Source organism: Rhopalosiphum maidis, chromosome 1 (genome assembly GCF_003676215.2).
Source record: "Rhopalosiphum maidis isolate BTI-1 chromosome 1, ASM367621v3, whole genome shotgun sequence".
Classification (NCBI taxonomy): domain Eukaryota; kingdom Metazoa; phylum Arthropoda; class Insecta; order Hemiptera; family Aphididae; genus Rhopalosiphum; species Rhopalosiphum maidis.
Window position 1 is genome coordinate 80979575 of NC_040877.1, and position 17476 is coordinate 80997050.

At 23.6% G+C, this 17476-nt stretch overlaps 1 protein-coding gene across 2 annotated transcripts in view; it reads right to left on the reverse strand.

Annotated features, from left to right (window-relative positions):
* LOC113556570 (tachykinin-like peptides receptor 86C) overlaps positions 1–17476 on the reverse strand; it is a 110801-nt gene that overhangs the window by 71445 nt on the left and 21880 nt on the right. For both annotated transcript variants that reach the window (XM_026961600.2, XM_026961599.2), the window contains exon 2: positions 14466–14556. The gene's annotated coding sequence lies outside the window, so the exon portion shown is untranslated. The remainder of the gene's footprint in view (positions 1–14465; positions 14557–17476) is intronic.

Here is a 17476-nt window from a genome sequence, read left to right on the forward strand (position 1 = left end):
CAGAATTTGAAACTTTTGTTGTTATTATATAAAGTACAGTTTAATATTTGTTATTTTAAAAGTTAAACTCTTAAATTTTAATATATTTAATGTTTTATTTAAAAACTTGAAGAATATACATTATACGAACATTATGTACTGCGATATAGCATTTTATTTTATTATGAAACTAATTAAGTAGGCTTTTAAATTATTATACTATTATAATATATTTAATAATTATTAAAACTTTGTAAATACAATGAATTAAAGTATACCTAGTCAAAAGACGTATAAGTGCATCTTGTATGTTAATATTTATTATTTAAACGGGGTTGTTTTATAATTAATATAATTATATTTTTACAGTTTGTATTTTTAATATATGTGAAAATTCATAAAATAATGCGTTTAATGTTTATAGGGATAGATTGGTAATAACCTAACAGGCGAAAAAGTTAAACGATCAAATTCACATTATTTTTATTTAGTTTTAATGTATAAATATTTGTCTTTCTAATATTGGACAGTTAAAGTTATATTTATTTTCTTGAAAAAATGATGGTAATAACTGTACCTATTCACTTAAAATAAAGTCCTAAATTTGGCTATATTGAATGGCTTATTTTTATGTATGGATATACCTAAAAGTTGTACTTTGACAACGAGCACTTCTATTCTTGCGTTTTTAAACACAAACATAACTGTATGAAAATATCGAGTGGACCATTAAGCAAATACGCTTAGTAAACTTACGGATTTTATATAATACCGTGTGCAAGAATTCTCTCCTTGAAAGTTTATGACGATGACCTTGCAGTTGATTCGACCGGAATTCCTATGGCCAGTTCACCAAGCACGTAATGCAACGAAAGTTATAATATACGATAATGCTTACCGAAATCGCGGACTCAGGTTCAAGGTTGGTCACAATTGTCTTCTTCGCACTCAGTATGTAAATAGTTCTTAGTAACAATAGGATACACAAATATTGTGATGTTTTGGTACAAAATTATCATTGTCTATTGTAACATTACGTGTAGTATAATTCAAATTTCTACTAAAACGTTAGAATATATAGGAATGCATCAAAATACAATAATATTATAAGGTTGGAATTATATTGATTAATGTATAAATATTTTTTTTTTTTTCATATAATTAAAACGAATTTTTCTAATATATAACAGTAAAGAAAAATTTGCTTTTAGTTGTATATTTGAATAACTATTAATAAACTAAATAATACTTTCATTTATTAAAAAAAAAATCTTATAGCGATGAATAGTGGGTTGGATAGTTTACCTTTACAATTTTTTTTTTTATTATTATTATAATTCTATAACGAATAGCAACCCTATATGGTTATATAAAAACATTTTGTGATTTTTGTGATCCAAAACTATCAAACAACACTGCTCCTATCTCAAGAAATATGTGTTTAAAATTTGGTACAAATTAAATCAATAGTATCCAAGTATATACGCCCCATACAAATCTTCATTCATTTTTGTGTATACCTTCAACATTATTATATTGCTATTAACTGTTGTAGTAAGTCAATACCAACGAACTGGTCATGTAACAGAGTGAAAAGCTTGTGTTATCATTAGGTTAAAATTAGTTCAACAATTTGGAAAATATTGTTGTAAATAGTTTATAAGTTAAAAAATATAGATATAGGATGAAACGTTTTAAGTGCGTATTATATAATAATATTTTTTGATTTACAAAAAACTAACCTCAATTGTGAATTGTTATTAAAATGTTATAGGTTTCATCAATATTTAAAACTCAAACTTTAGTAAAAAACTGTTTCTATAAATTTTAAATATTTTTAAATACACATAAGATAAACTTATGAGAATCGTGTATTACATTTTCAAACATTTCAACTGTTTATAATAATTTTATTGACATTTATAGAAAAGAAAATAACAAAAAAAAAAAAAATTAATTTAAATTGTTTTTAGAGTATAGATAACCTAAAATAAGTAAATATATTTGTATTATTTATATATTATTCTTTATTTGAACTAAATTTTGTACATGTTCAAAAATAGCCTTAAATGATAACGAAGAAAGTAAATGAAATAGTCCATTGACGATACTTAATAATATCATATGTAGGTAATATTTTTACTTTCAGTGTTGTTTATATTTAATAAGAAGTTTCATGAATAACTTTGATAATGTAAAAAAAAAATATGGCATATCACATATAATTTAACCAGGTGATAAATTAAATGTATTCTCTTTGACATATTTTGTGGTTTTCAAGTCTGTAATTAGTTCACCACACATTCCATATAGATGGTATTTTGTGTTATAACATACATACAATGTTATTAAATTCAAATAATAGACGATTTAAGGGCAAATTCCTGAATGCGACAACAGTTTAAAATGTAATATCCCAAATCGTCTAACTCATATTATCCACCAAAACAATATACTGCTATACATAGTCTTAATTTTTAAGTATAAAGTATATTTACTTACTATTTGATTTTTAGACTATGTATATTGTATATACCTACTTAAATTATTTTGCTTATAAGTGTTATCTAATAAAATTGATTACTTATAAATAGTATTATTTATTAACTAAGACAAATATCAATAACAATTGCGTATTCCTCTGTCATTTTAAATCAAAATATTCAACAATAATAATTAATTTTATGAGTAATTAAATGAAATTGGAAACAAAAATAAAAATAAAAGAAAAAAAATTTATAATTTAGGATCAACGAACATAACTTAATGCTTAGGATATAGTGCTTGTAAGTTTAAAACTGCATATCAGTCCATACTCTATAAAACGAAATTATTTTTTTTAGAATTGGGGGTGTATTAATTAAAACATTTGGGGGTGCTTAAATAAAAGTTGAGAGGGCTAAGCCTCTCTCCCTAGTTGCGCTAATGATGACACATGTGAGCGATACCTACATTGGTTTGGTGTGACATACGTTGATGTACCTCACATCACACATCTCATTCATTTACGCGAAATAAGTGTCGAATTTAGGTAATAAGAGATTGCAAATAAACATATATAGCCGTTTAGGCTAGACTTAAATATAATTATAATATAAAAACATTTAATATTGTGATAATATGTAATTGTATACAAATAAAAAAACGGACCATCAAGCATTTTAAATATTCATCTGGATATAATCCTCAAGAATTCAAACACAGGAGAAATTGAACATTATTTACAGATGCTGATCTAGAGGAGAGGGGAGGATGCTAGTGTACTATAGCACCGTTTTGGGATGTTGCTTCCTGGAAAACAAATACTCTGCGTCTCTACACAACATAAAAATACTAGATGTTATGTAATCGATAAAACTGTATGTAAAATAATGATAAGCTAAAGTCAAGTAATATAATTAGAAACCCAACTAAGAAAATATACAATATAATACTGTATAAAATATAGAGATTATTAGAGTGATCATTATATTATAATTTAGATTATTCAGAATAGCCGTTTATTGCATATTACACGAATATAATAATAAGTTTATTTGATATGAGTTGTGCATATTTTACATGTCTCAAGTTAAATGTATTCTCATTATTGAGGTCTCAGCATAATAAACCACTGATATGAAGTGTTGATATAAAATATTGTAGTTTTTATTATTATTCATGGTACATAAAATCTGTTGTAGCATTCATTAGTACATGGTTTTTACTCATTCACAAAAACTACGATTGCTCATAAACAAACGTTTCAGCTCCATTAAACAATAATTTTAACTTAAATAATATTTTGTTTCATTTAATACTTATCATTTTTTTTTTTTTTTTTTATTACCATTTGTTTTGGAGTTCGATTTGCATCTATATCTCATTTTATTTTTAAACAGAATTTCAATACGATAATTGATTATTTATAATGTATGTTTTATTTATGTTTTATTATTCAAAAAATAGGTGTAATATTAAAAGTTGTGTGAAAACAATAACTGCATATTATAATTGGCTTAAGTAGAGAAATGGGTTTATAAATAACGTTATTACGTTTAAATACTGAAAATTGAGATGATATAATTAAATTTATGAAATATGAAAAATAATTAATGAACAATTATAGATATTAACTACATACCATTTATAAGCAAATAAAATATATAAAAAAAACATACAAAATATTTATCTTTTATTATCATTAAACTTCAACAAAAAAGTATACAATTTTTGATATTTATTTTATTTATATCTTTTAATAAAAAAAAAAGTTTTCCATGCCAATGATAAATAAAGTAAATATTATAAATTTATTAGTAGTAATCACAACTATATTAACTGGTTATTGAGTTTTTTTTAGGTATTCATATATTTTCACTCACACAGTCATAAATCCAGTAAAAGACTGTAAAATATTATTTTAACTATACATTTTAAATCAACGATAAAATGTTCTGTTTGAAAAATAACACCGAGTAAAGCTCAGTTTACTATAGTGTTTATACCACGTATTAGCAATTTCATATTCTAATAAAAAGAATTTATGTGTTAGGGTTTTGAATACATTTTTGTTTATTGAATTTATGGTTTTATATTCTTATGGAATTCTGAAAATTAGCTTAGTTATGTACTACCTGAGGTCAATTCAAAATATTTTGATTAATATTTCTACCTATAAAAACATACACATTAGTTTATTTCTCATAACTCAAAAATTAAAATCAAGTCAATAAATCATTGAATTAATATGCACAAAGTATAATTTTATTTTATTGTAGATACTTAAAATATTGAAAAACTCTGTAGCCAGTTAATTTACAGTATATATAGTGATTAAAAGATATTAATATTTTTAAAAAAAAATTGAATGTTTTTTTAGTTAGATTTTGGTTTAGGGTGAATGTGTTGTGTGTCCATTATATCCACTCCTCGATCGATAAGTTTAAATCACTTCATGATTCGGATTTAAGTTAGAAACATTGCTGAAGATATAGATTGATTATCCATGTAGGAATATTTTAGGAGTTTATATCACCAACTGAAAGTTTTAAACAGTCACACGGACAACAATGTTTGGTCATAGTAGTGAATGTAATTATTTTTAGAAGGTTATATTATGACTAAAAAAAAAAAATGGTTTAATATAAAAATATTAGGTACGGTACACTAAAGAGGTTGGTTCAATATATTTTTGTTTCGTTATAATTATCGCCGATTATTCACAATGGGTAGATACTTTTATTTGTATTATTGATATAGATATTATTATAAAATAATAAATATTAACGCATTTTATTGATTGTTCATTACTACCACATTTATTATTGTTTGGTTGTACCTAATCTAACCTGGGTATTAAAATCGTAATAATATTCTCAAGATTGTAATTTATTTTACTTTGATATCTACTAAAATCTAATATCAACTAATTTCACAAAATATTCAATGGATTTATGTTCAAGATATTCACTTATGTTATATTGATCTAGTCAGGTCTTCAAGAGTAGTAATAACTAATATTCACGAATAATCATTAAATGTTATAATATATTATATCTATTTAGTTTCAGGTATTTAATCGTTTTAAGCTGCTGCTATTTACCAAAATCGGAAGATACAAATTGACTATAAGAATAAAATGAAGTATTTAACGATCAAGATTTTTATTTTATGTAACTAATAATAAAATTGTTGATCTTACATGAAATATCATATTGTTAAGTGCCTCGTTGAGCTAAAAATATTGTGTCTTATATTTTAAAATATTTTGATGTTAAACGTTAGATTACTTTTAATGGTTATAAATGATTTATATATTTTATGAAAAAAATGATGACATTTATTTTTATAAAGTTGAGACTAACAATGTCTTTACAATTTTTAAAATAAATTATTGCAAACATTTAAAAATTTAATTTAATTTCAACGATAAATATAAAGTTGTATTGTTTATTTTTTCTTTAGTAATATTAGAGTTTACTTAAATAAGCAAAATATTTACAGAAATTTGATAAATAAATACAATAAACTTAACCATTTAATGAAAATTGAAAATAAACTATTTTAACATTATTATAAATGAACTTCTATAAAGTGAAAATTAATAAACATAACTTGATGTATAAATAATTTAATCAGTTTAGAATAATATAATATAATATAGAAAGTCTACACAATCATGTTTTAGATATAGTTGTCAAATTATTAATTTTAAACTAATTAAGTAACACTGTAGTGGTTATAATTTATAGTTTATTATACACTACTTTACGCTGAATGTGTATTTTATTGTCTTAGTTAACATATATTATGACGGTATAACATATTATATGACAAATTAAAATAAATATATATAAAAATGTTGATTTTTGGCTACTTTTGTTCACATATATGACGAGTTATATCACATATTATACCTATAAATGTTAGCGTATTGTATATATTCGATTAGCAGATTTTTAGGGTATATAAATTATAAACTAAAGTAAAATAAAAAAATATTAATCAATATGTTTTTGAACTTATAATATTTTGAATATATTTGTAAATGACTGAATCTGAATGATATTATTTTAAGAAGTGTAAGTAAAGGTTAGACATGTTTTGCATGTTTTACGAATGATGACGAAGAGTTTTTTTTAAAGGAAACCTCTAGATCATGTTAAATTGACAGTTTCTCATTTTGTAAAGTTCATAAATAAATTACTTATACGTCTAGCATACGTCGACGTTTAAATAATTTGATTTAAAATATAAAAGATCAAAAATGCGATTTACACTAAATATGAATTTGAATGATTAAATAAATATGCCAGATGATTCATATACGAAAAAAAGAAAATATGGTGAAAGGTGATGTACAACAGTAGATAGGTAATTTGATTTAAAATTCTGTTTGTATAAGAAAACCGTAGCTCGTAGTAGCTAAGGTTAAAATGTATATGTTCTAACTTAGTTTTGAATATTCACATTACATAGATAGATCTATGTACACTGTACGTATATTATAATACAGAGACGTGATTTAAGTATTTGCTTTTTAGCTCAGTTTATTACATTTTTATAAGTTTATGCACAAAATGGTTTTAAAATTAAACTGCAAAATATTTATGTATATTCTTTCATTTTACTTAGCTGGTTTATTAAGCGACCTTTGTTAAACAAGTATAATAATAGAAGCGCAGTTCAAGTATACATTTATTCATGCCAACGTGATAGTTATACATTTTTCATAACACATTTCTTAAGTCTCGAGTATTTTTTAACTATTTATTTGAGTATGAAGTTATGTATTTTAGTTTTAATGTATTATCAAGTCAAATTGAGTTACAATTAATTCAAAATATACCTATATACATATTTATATTAAATTGTTAATTTATCATTTAATCGATACAATACAAATGAACCTTAAAGTAATAATAAATGTAATTAGTGAGATGAAAACGAGTAAAGTATATGATTTTGACCTATGAATTCCTTCAAATAAATACCTTAAAATGTCGATGCTAAATTTTAATTACATTGTTTTATTTATTATAAAAATATTCATTCTATACACATATATACATATATTTATGCTCTAAGTGTATTTTTTTAAAATTAATTTGTGTTCTATAAATTTGAACAAATATGAGGGGGTATTATTTTTCCCAAGTGCTATTAACAAGGAAAATATTTAAATGTGTAATTATACAGCTTAATCATACAAAATATTTGTATTATTTAATTATAAAATGAATATTATATTATATTAGATGAGTACCCATTTCTGCTCGAAAAAAATAATGATCAAATATAAAGAACGCTTACTTTTAACATGCCTCCAATTGGGTAATTCTGTATAAAAAAATTTAAAAACTCTCGTTTAAAACTCAGCAGATGGCGGAACAGACATATTCCTATTTCTCCACTTAGGAAACAGAAATATAAGCATATACACACTAGACAAAATATATACTTTAACAATACGTAGGTACATCTTCACCAATACCACGGTAGAAGTGAACCATTGTACTTCATTCTTGTGGCATTTTATTATAATTCACAATGATAAAAACGTGGTCTCAGCACAATTGCTTCATTGGCCTGTATTACATTAATAACTTACTTTGCTATTTGTATATATTATCCTGTCTATAATCGTAATATACAGAAGAAGATACGAGTATATACGGTAGGAAGTTTTTAATTTCAACAAAATAACAAAATAGATTTTTTTTTTTTTGCTTTTCCTAATTATTGAAAAACGTATTTCGAATTAATTACTTTTATAGTACATATTAGATTCAATTTAGAAAATTTATTGAAATTGATAAATAGAGCATTTTTTGCTGTTCCAAGAGGTGGTGACATACACAAATAAAATTCACATATCGTTGTAAAATCAATAATATAAAAAATATTATAGTTCCGTTCAAAGCTTAACAATAATTTAGTTCTTCTTTTTTTCATAAGCTTTTCCCTAAGTTAGGTTATTATTAGTAAAGTTAGTAGGTTTTACATTAGTACAATATACAATATATATTGTAAACTATATATTATACGCAACGCTTAAATCCTGTGTATTAAGTTTAATTATAAATCTATGGTATTCAATTAAATCATAATAATCGATATGCCTCTAAATTAATTGGGACTTGTAACGTTCATAAAACTTTAAAAAAATTATACATTGAAAGCTCAATCAACACAATTGGTTATTTGAAAATATTTGAATTATCTGAATTGAGAATAAAACGCCTTGGATAATTGGAAATCTGAAAATATTTCATTCAATATATTATTGTAATTTTGGAGTTAGTTTGATTTTGTGATTAATTGTTTTCATAGTAATTAATGATAAGAATTAATTTTTAAATATTTTTTATTATCAGTTATTTTAACATTTATGCACTATCTATATTTTTTAATTAATACATTCATTCAGTTGTATCATCTATCAGTAATTTTTAATGACTTGAAATAATAATCTACGGAATATCCTATAATCTAAAAATTAGGTGCACATTTTTTTTAAATTAATTTTTTCTACCTAACCCAAGTATACTCAGATAATAACGGTTACAAGTATATTATAAACGCAGTCATAGTCATTTTTTTTTATAATGTAATATATGGTTTATATAAAAAATTTTATTCATTGCTTATATTTAATTATTATTTCTTTACCTAAAAGGTTTATGTCAAAATAAAAGTTGCCAAAATTATATATTTATAGAACTCAATGATTTTTTTTTTGAATCTTTACATTTTTGTTGAATTAAATTGAATGAATTATTATATAATTAAATTAATTAAAACGACAATACTATGAACACATTTTATTTGACTTACATCATGTGAAAATCCAGTGTCCAAACTCTCTTTTATAATCTATAAATTAGAATCGAATAGAAAAGATGTAATGCAATTTGCACTAATATTATAGATACGATTTTAAATACATAATTTAAACAATAAACTATATAATAAAAAATGTAAAGGTAAGACGAAATAAATACTTGAAGTTAAAATAAAATTGTGTAAAGTAAATTTAAGTTTCAAATGATACATTTTATTATTTCAGTTTTTATTGAAAATACAATATATAAAGTATGTAAGTAAAAAAAGCACCATACATCATTATAAAAACCAACATCGCTCTGCTAAGAATTTAAAAAATAATAAAGTATATTCTAATCATAATGTTTTTAGAAGTTGTATATACTAATAGATTGTAGCTAAACCTATATAATGCATAATATAATATAATTTACTAAACAAAATATTAGTAGTTATTATATGTCAGACTTTTAATTGGATTTAAAATTTAATGGGCTGAAATAGTAACATATAAAAAGGTCATAGAAAGAAACTTTTTTTCTAATATATTTTTAAAAATTGAATTTTTTCCTTTTTAAACAATGTTAAGATTTTTTGTTGTTAGAGAATCATATATAATATATATTTTTATCAAGTAAATATTACATTATATGAAACATACTTAATCATCACATTTTTTGTTTGTTTGTTCACACACCCTATGGACACCAGGTGCAAACATCGTAGTCTAAATTTTTTTCCTCTAAATCATTCTCCTTAAACACGTCACAGTACAGACATATTTAATAATTCTAGAGAATAAAAAGTTTCATAAATCTCCTTACACTAAGAATAATATGTGCAAATGTTGGTCTGAATCAAAACACAATCATTGTGACATATATTTAAACGTAATAATAAAGATACAAAGATATTATTTTACGCAATTTGTACATACTTAAAAAGGTGAAATTTATTTGACAGCAATTTAACAGTAGTACGTACGATTCTTTTCTTTTTACATAAAAAATATATTGATTTATTCGGAAACGTTTATAAAGTAAATTACCAAAATGTCTTTTTTTTTTAGGTCAATTGTTTAAAAAAAATATGAACATTTTCTTTTAAAACCTGGCATTACAATTATAGTTAGTAAAAGTTGTATACTTGTATGTTTATATGTTTTTATTAATAACATATTGACATTTTTTCGATTTTAGTGTTTAAAACTTCATTTTAAACTGCAAATTTGTCATAAAGTAAATAAATGTACTTACGGTTACAGTTTCAAAATTGATTAATAAAAAACAAAATAATTATTAATATTAATTATAGCTAATACGACTATTTTATAGTATTTAAGATACGGTTAATACATTTTAAATGTAGGAACGTTATTAAAGTTTAAAATGTGAAACCTTGTTTTACTATGAACTTTATATATAACAACACAGTAAGTTGTGCATTGCATACTATGTATATAAATATCGTGTATATTAAATACACCAACGTTACTAATGTATTTATAATATACAAAGAATATAAGTACCTAGACACAGTGATACGTTTTTCGTAATTGAATTGCTAATCAAAAAAATAAAATATATTGTGTACATTTTTCAAACACTATGTGACTTGCAAATATTATAAATTAAATCTTAGTTTTCATTTTCTTTGGTAGTTAATAATAGTATGTATAATATTTTGTTATTAATCATGTATAAGAATCAACTAACTATATATGTATACATTATACAATATTTATTTACTATTATAAGCTAAAATCGTAAACAGTATAATTTATATGCACATTATAACAAAATAATAAATGTTGTTAATTTTATAATTAGGGAAGCACTTTTTATAGGACAAGTGTAAAGTATTTTGAATTTTCTTGAATATAAAAATTCCGGTCAATCCATTGCAATATTTATTTAGTATATCTGTTAAAAAACAATCAGTTTTATCATTTTATTTAAAACTTATGTTTCCAAAAGTCAAAAGCATAAATAGGAAAGATGGCGGTATAATAACCTCTCAATAATAGTATCGTACAGATAGGAAGTCTCATCAAGTCAAATTAGCTGGTTCAATGCTCTAATGAAATGTTTTACACTAAAGTTAAATCATAACTAACGATGCTAAATCGTAAATGGCAAACATCTGGAACCGTACGCATTCTCCCTAACCGAAAATAAGCTGTACTTGGTAAGGACTGAAGTTATAGTAAGTCATTCGGAATCGCAAAACTGAATTTAGAAGTAAAAATATTGTGTATAATAGAAGCTTATGGATATTATTTTTTCTTCATAAAAGGTAATACCTATTTAAATACAATAAATAAATAATTTAATACAAATTACAAGTGTTGATTATTACCTTACCGAGTTTGAAGTATTATTTTTATGAATTATTAAATTTTGATAATAATAATGATTTGGTTTCAGTAAAATTTACAAATAATAATATAAGAATATTACGATTCAACCTTTATTATTATTATCAAATATTTATTAATAATTCAAATAACAAATAGCAATCATATTGTTGTAAAATATTTTTCTTGGATAAATTAAAATGTATTTTTATTATTATTAAGGTTCACAATATTTACTTTTTCAATGAAATCTTTTTACAGTTTATATTTGATGGATATTTTATAATTAGAAGGTAATGCGAAATAATAAAATTTTCCCAACGTTATAATAAGAGTAATAAGACGTATGTATATGATATAATAGTATATTATGATGTACGACTATACAGAGTACAATAATGGATTAAATAATTGTTTCAAGCTTTGTCATTGTCAGTTTGTTTGAATTAGCATTTACCAACTTGATGCCAAGGAATGTTGTGCTTACATTTCGAGCATCAGAGAAATATGTTATGTGTAATAGTAATAATATAAGCTCTTAAAATAAAAACTGGTAAAATGTTAAAGTAATCCCTCATAGAATAGGCTTATTAGGAAAACTAATAGTCCCTAAAGTGAATCATTTTTTACGCCAAATTTATTTTTAAAAACATAGCTTAAATATTATTAAGGTAAGCCAAAAAAATGAACCCTTATCTAAATAATTTTTTATGACTGTACAAGCAAATATTTTTAAATCTATTGTAACCATAGCTAGAGGTATAATATGTACCTCTATATGCATTGTACAGTGTATATGAATATATACAATACCAGTATCGAATAACTATATAGTTTATTCGAGTATACATTTTTTGCGTTTTGACTGAAATAGGCTATGATATTATTACGTATTCTTTTATTTTCTTCAGAGCATACTTGTTGTAAAATTGTTGATTGTAAACAATAGTTAAAAGTGTCTCCAGTGCACTGTAGTTGGCTTATAATGAAAATCAATATCCATGCTTTTAGAACGTGGACTTCAGTTTTTATTTTTATAAAACTCTAACACCCCCCAGACGACCAACAGGTAGATATGATATCAAACATTTTTTGATAAAAACACGTCGTTGTGTTTACAATTTCATTATCATTATTTTAAATTTCAGATAAATTATTATCAATTTTCTAATCTGGTTCATATAAATATAAATAAATATATAAATGTCATAGATACGTTATCTTGAAACGAAATTATCTAAGTGCATGCTAATATAAATTGGTTAGAGGCGTTAGAGCCACTTATTATATTAACTAATATATAAATGCATAATATTATATCAATATATTGTTTTCATACCATTTGACATAATTTTCGAAAACTTTAAAACTAAATACAAAATAATTTATATTTCAATGGTAAAATAAATACAAACAGCATGAATTTTATAGAAGTACATTTTTGTATATTTCATGATAGCATTAGTTTAAATAAGATTTATCAATTGATCTTGTTATTACCGCACCCTATGTAGTAGGATATAGATTAATTCAACTTTACTTTTTTGATTTGGCATCCATTGAGATTATAAGCGGGCTATTGCCAAGAGAGTTTCAGTAGTTTCAGATATATACTAGAGTAGATATAATTTGTCTTACTATTAACAAATCATTGTAATACTAATTTATTCGTTAATAAAGCTGAAAAATATATTAATGTTAAAATAATCTAATAGTAAATGTAATATATTAAAATATATTACACAAAATAATAGTAATTATTATATAAATTTATATTTTTCAGATGTATATCTGATGATATATTCAAAAAAAAAAAAAATGTACACTTTTATCTCAGCACATCTAGCTACAAGCAGCCAAGTAAAAATCAAACGGTAAATAAAAACCCTAAAAAAATGACTAACGAATTAGTCACAAGTTGATCCATACACTAAACTATTTCGTTTTTTTAACGCAGAATCAAAAAAATAATGACCATGACTGTGTAGCGTGTAGTACATCAGAAATCCTACTAAAAAGAAGCTTACGTATACGAATTTATCTTACTAAGAATGAACCAAAAGAATTATACAGATGACTGATTGACAAAAGAGGTACGACAAAAGAGCTAATTAAATTCTATACTCGAGGAAAGGATAAATGGGTTTCATAATAGTTAAATAAAAAACGCGAAACGGGTAAACGTTGTTTTAAAATAGAAGTAACTGGTCAAGTTTTGAACCGACACGTTTACCAAATAAAGCGACCTTAGTAATATGGAAAATACGGAAAAAGGGAAGTGATAAAAGAAAATAATACACAAATTTGATAGAAACTCAAATTTTAGGAATATTAAGAAAAGTCTATTGACGTAGCTGAACCCTAGTTAACAGATGAGACAAGATCAAGAATTGTAGAAGAAGAAAGAGAAATTTTTCAATGATTAAGTCGATTGTCAAGACATGAGAAAGTTTCAAATAGACTCAACTTATAAACTTAATAGAAATTTGTTTATAATATACCTTTCAAGATAAATATTATATAATGTATAATCAGCTAGAAACACATCTTTTAAGACGTGATTACAATTAAAATATTTTGAGGTTATGCCGAAAAACTATGAATACAAGTCAGTCATAATCAATTTACGCAACGATGACATAAATAGTAAGTAATTAGTAATTGAATAGATGGTTACTAATTGTCACAGTGTTAAATACAAAAATATTATAGAACAGGTATTCATAGATAATTAATTATTATAAATGATAAGTCAGTTTCTAGTTTACTAAGTTATCTATTATCTATTTAAGAAAAATACATGTTAATAATAATAAATAATTACCAACTAAAGTGTACGGCAACAACGAGTATACGAAGATATTTACTTGTTACGTCACGCAAAGATTTTGTTTTTGTAATTTTTGAGATGAATCCTGAAACATATTAATTGAATTTATCCAATTATTTATTGTTTGTACATTCGTTTTTATAAAACTTTAATGAAAAATTATTCATATAAATTATATATTTCTGGTTGGGAGTAGGTTTTCTAAAACATTATAATTCTAGTAATGAAAGATAATATTATATAGTAATATTATTAATAAGATACCAGGTATCAGTAGGTATAATCAATATCACCTGATAAAGAATCATGATATTTCAAAAAGTGTGGCAATAGCACTTTTAATGCGGAAGTAGGTAATTTTTATAATATATTCAGGAGTATGGTAGATAACGATGCTAGTGAACAAACTCTCTACTCGTCTACTTTAATACGAAAAATGAGCCTTCTAGTAGCGCGCTGTATTACTGTAACCATCTACGCAATGGCATGTTGAATTATTATAACATTTAGGTATGCTCCAAGTGGTGCATTAATTATGTAGTCAATTAGTGGCGTATATAGAGAATTGTCTTATGTGTCATGGATGGGCTTAGGTTAGGTAAAATTAATTAAAATAGTAAAACGTTTAGTAATAAAAATAGTATTTTCAGTTTAAAACTAAACTTTAGTATAAGAAACAATAAAAATACGTATATTACACATATTAATTCTTCTCACCTACCTATATCGTTAACATTTTTTAAATATTATTTTACTTATTTAAATGATATTAGACATTTTTAGTTGAATATTCTAAAGTAGAATTTAAGTAGAAGTACCACAAATGTAGTGTTTTGATAATTTATTATGCATTAAAAATTATATAACTGTATAATCGATTAATATTCAAAATAATTTGGATAAGTTTAGGATTGTATTATAACATAATATTTTATATTATACTAGCTGAATTCTCCGGTTTTGTCCATATGCAAATTTGAACTAAAATACAATTATTAGTAATTATTTATAAAATATATACTAATTTTTTTTTGATTTAACAACTCCGTGAAAAAAAAATCGTAAAATTATTTTAATACCTTACCAAAAAACTATAAAATTTAAATACAATATATCCCCTACACTTCTTCCTTTACAGACAAAAAATGAAAATATTGCTGATGTGGGGACACAACACCTAGGGAAGTATTTGGAACAACTCTGTGAAAAAAAAAAATGTGAAATTATTCAAATACATTTCTGAAAAACAATAACATTTAAATACAATACAATATCCTTTACATTCTTTCCCACAGACAAAAATAAAAAAAATGAGCGACGCGGGGACATCTAGGAAAGTATTTAGAACAGTTTTAACTTTGTAAAAAAGTTTGATATTGTCATCAAAAACTTGGCACACAGAAAAGGCCTGTTTTTTATATATATATATAAAATAACAATAAGGATTTCGCGTGGTTCTCGACGAATTTTATCACTGATTCGAGTTTTTGCTTGTATTTAGGGAATTACGACAGCAAAACACGTACGAAATACGTGTGTATAATGTGTATTTGTATATGTATACTAAAATATAATGGCTCTTTGATCTGAGTAATAATATAAATATACATAATATATTTTATAAATAGAATGTTATTCCAAAATTAAGCGAAACAACGAAACGAATTGAATAAATGAACGCATATTAATCATATGCTACCTATGGTTAACCAATTACCAACGTTTAATTTATGTTATAACTTATAATTATTGCGACTATAATATATATATTGTTCGATAAATACCTATTTGTATTCATAAGCAAACAATGCATCTCAAAAACGTAGAAATCCACTATTTACGTTGAGGCTTTATTGTTGCATAATATTATACAAATGGTACTCTATGTGAACTCAACTCCAAATTTAGAAACTTTTTAGACTTTAAATTGTCAATATTACATATATATATATATATATATATATATATATATATTTATTTTTGCAGTTTTTACGTAGATTCTTTCAATATTAGAAAATCCGTAGTTTTTTTGTGATTAAAACTGACGTTAAACTTTAGGACATTTGATTAACTATACATATTTTTACTAAAACTGTTGTATAGCGTTTTTATATATAACATTTAATTTAAGGGCAATTGTTTTCACATAATTTGGAACGAAGCAATTTTGACTATTCCCGTGTGGAATAAATGGACCTTTTTATTATTGATTCACTTGCATAATATCCAATTTTCAGGAATATATACCGTGTGCAAATACAACTTTTAGGTTGTTCTAACCACCCAAATAATTATTCCATTCTTAAAAAAAAAAAAATAATTATAATAAAACATATTATTGCAAAATCAATAGCTTGGTTATAATTAATTACAAATCTAAAAAGCTTTGAGCTACTATTTAAAATTTATAAATGTACATTTGATATGTGTTTTTATGTTCATTGATAAAATGTCTATACACCTACCTTAGATGTAAAAAAAAAATATATTTAATAGTTGTTTATATTTATTTACTATTTTATTACCATTACTTATAAAAAAAAATCCGATTTCACAAGTCATTTGATATACAGTTCATTAACCAATAAAAGTAAAACTCAAACACGTAGTAAGCAGTTATTTTTCTGGTTCTAATTGAATTAATTTGTTATATTTTAGAAGTCTAATAGCAATATTGTGTATTCGAACTTTTTAAAATAGTGTGAGTACCTATATATTTTATATCATAATATTTTGTATTAAATAGGTATTTACAAATTTTTATTTTCAAGGAGAATATTAAATAGGGCTTAGTAAAACATCAACATTAAATTAAAGTCAAATAATATAATATAATTTAATTGTTATAAAAATAATTCAATATTAATATAAAAATTATAAAAGTATAATGATCATATTATAGTGTCAATGTTTATGTTTAAATAATACAACTGATATCGTTAACACAATCGTGTTAATCTGTTGCACAATAAACTTTGACAGATTCAAATCGAAGCGGGTAATTT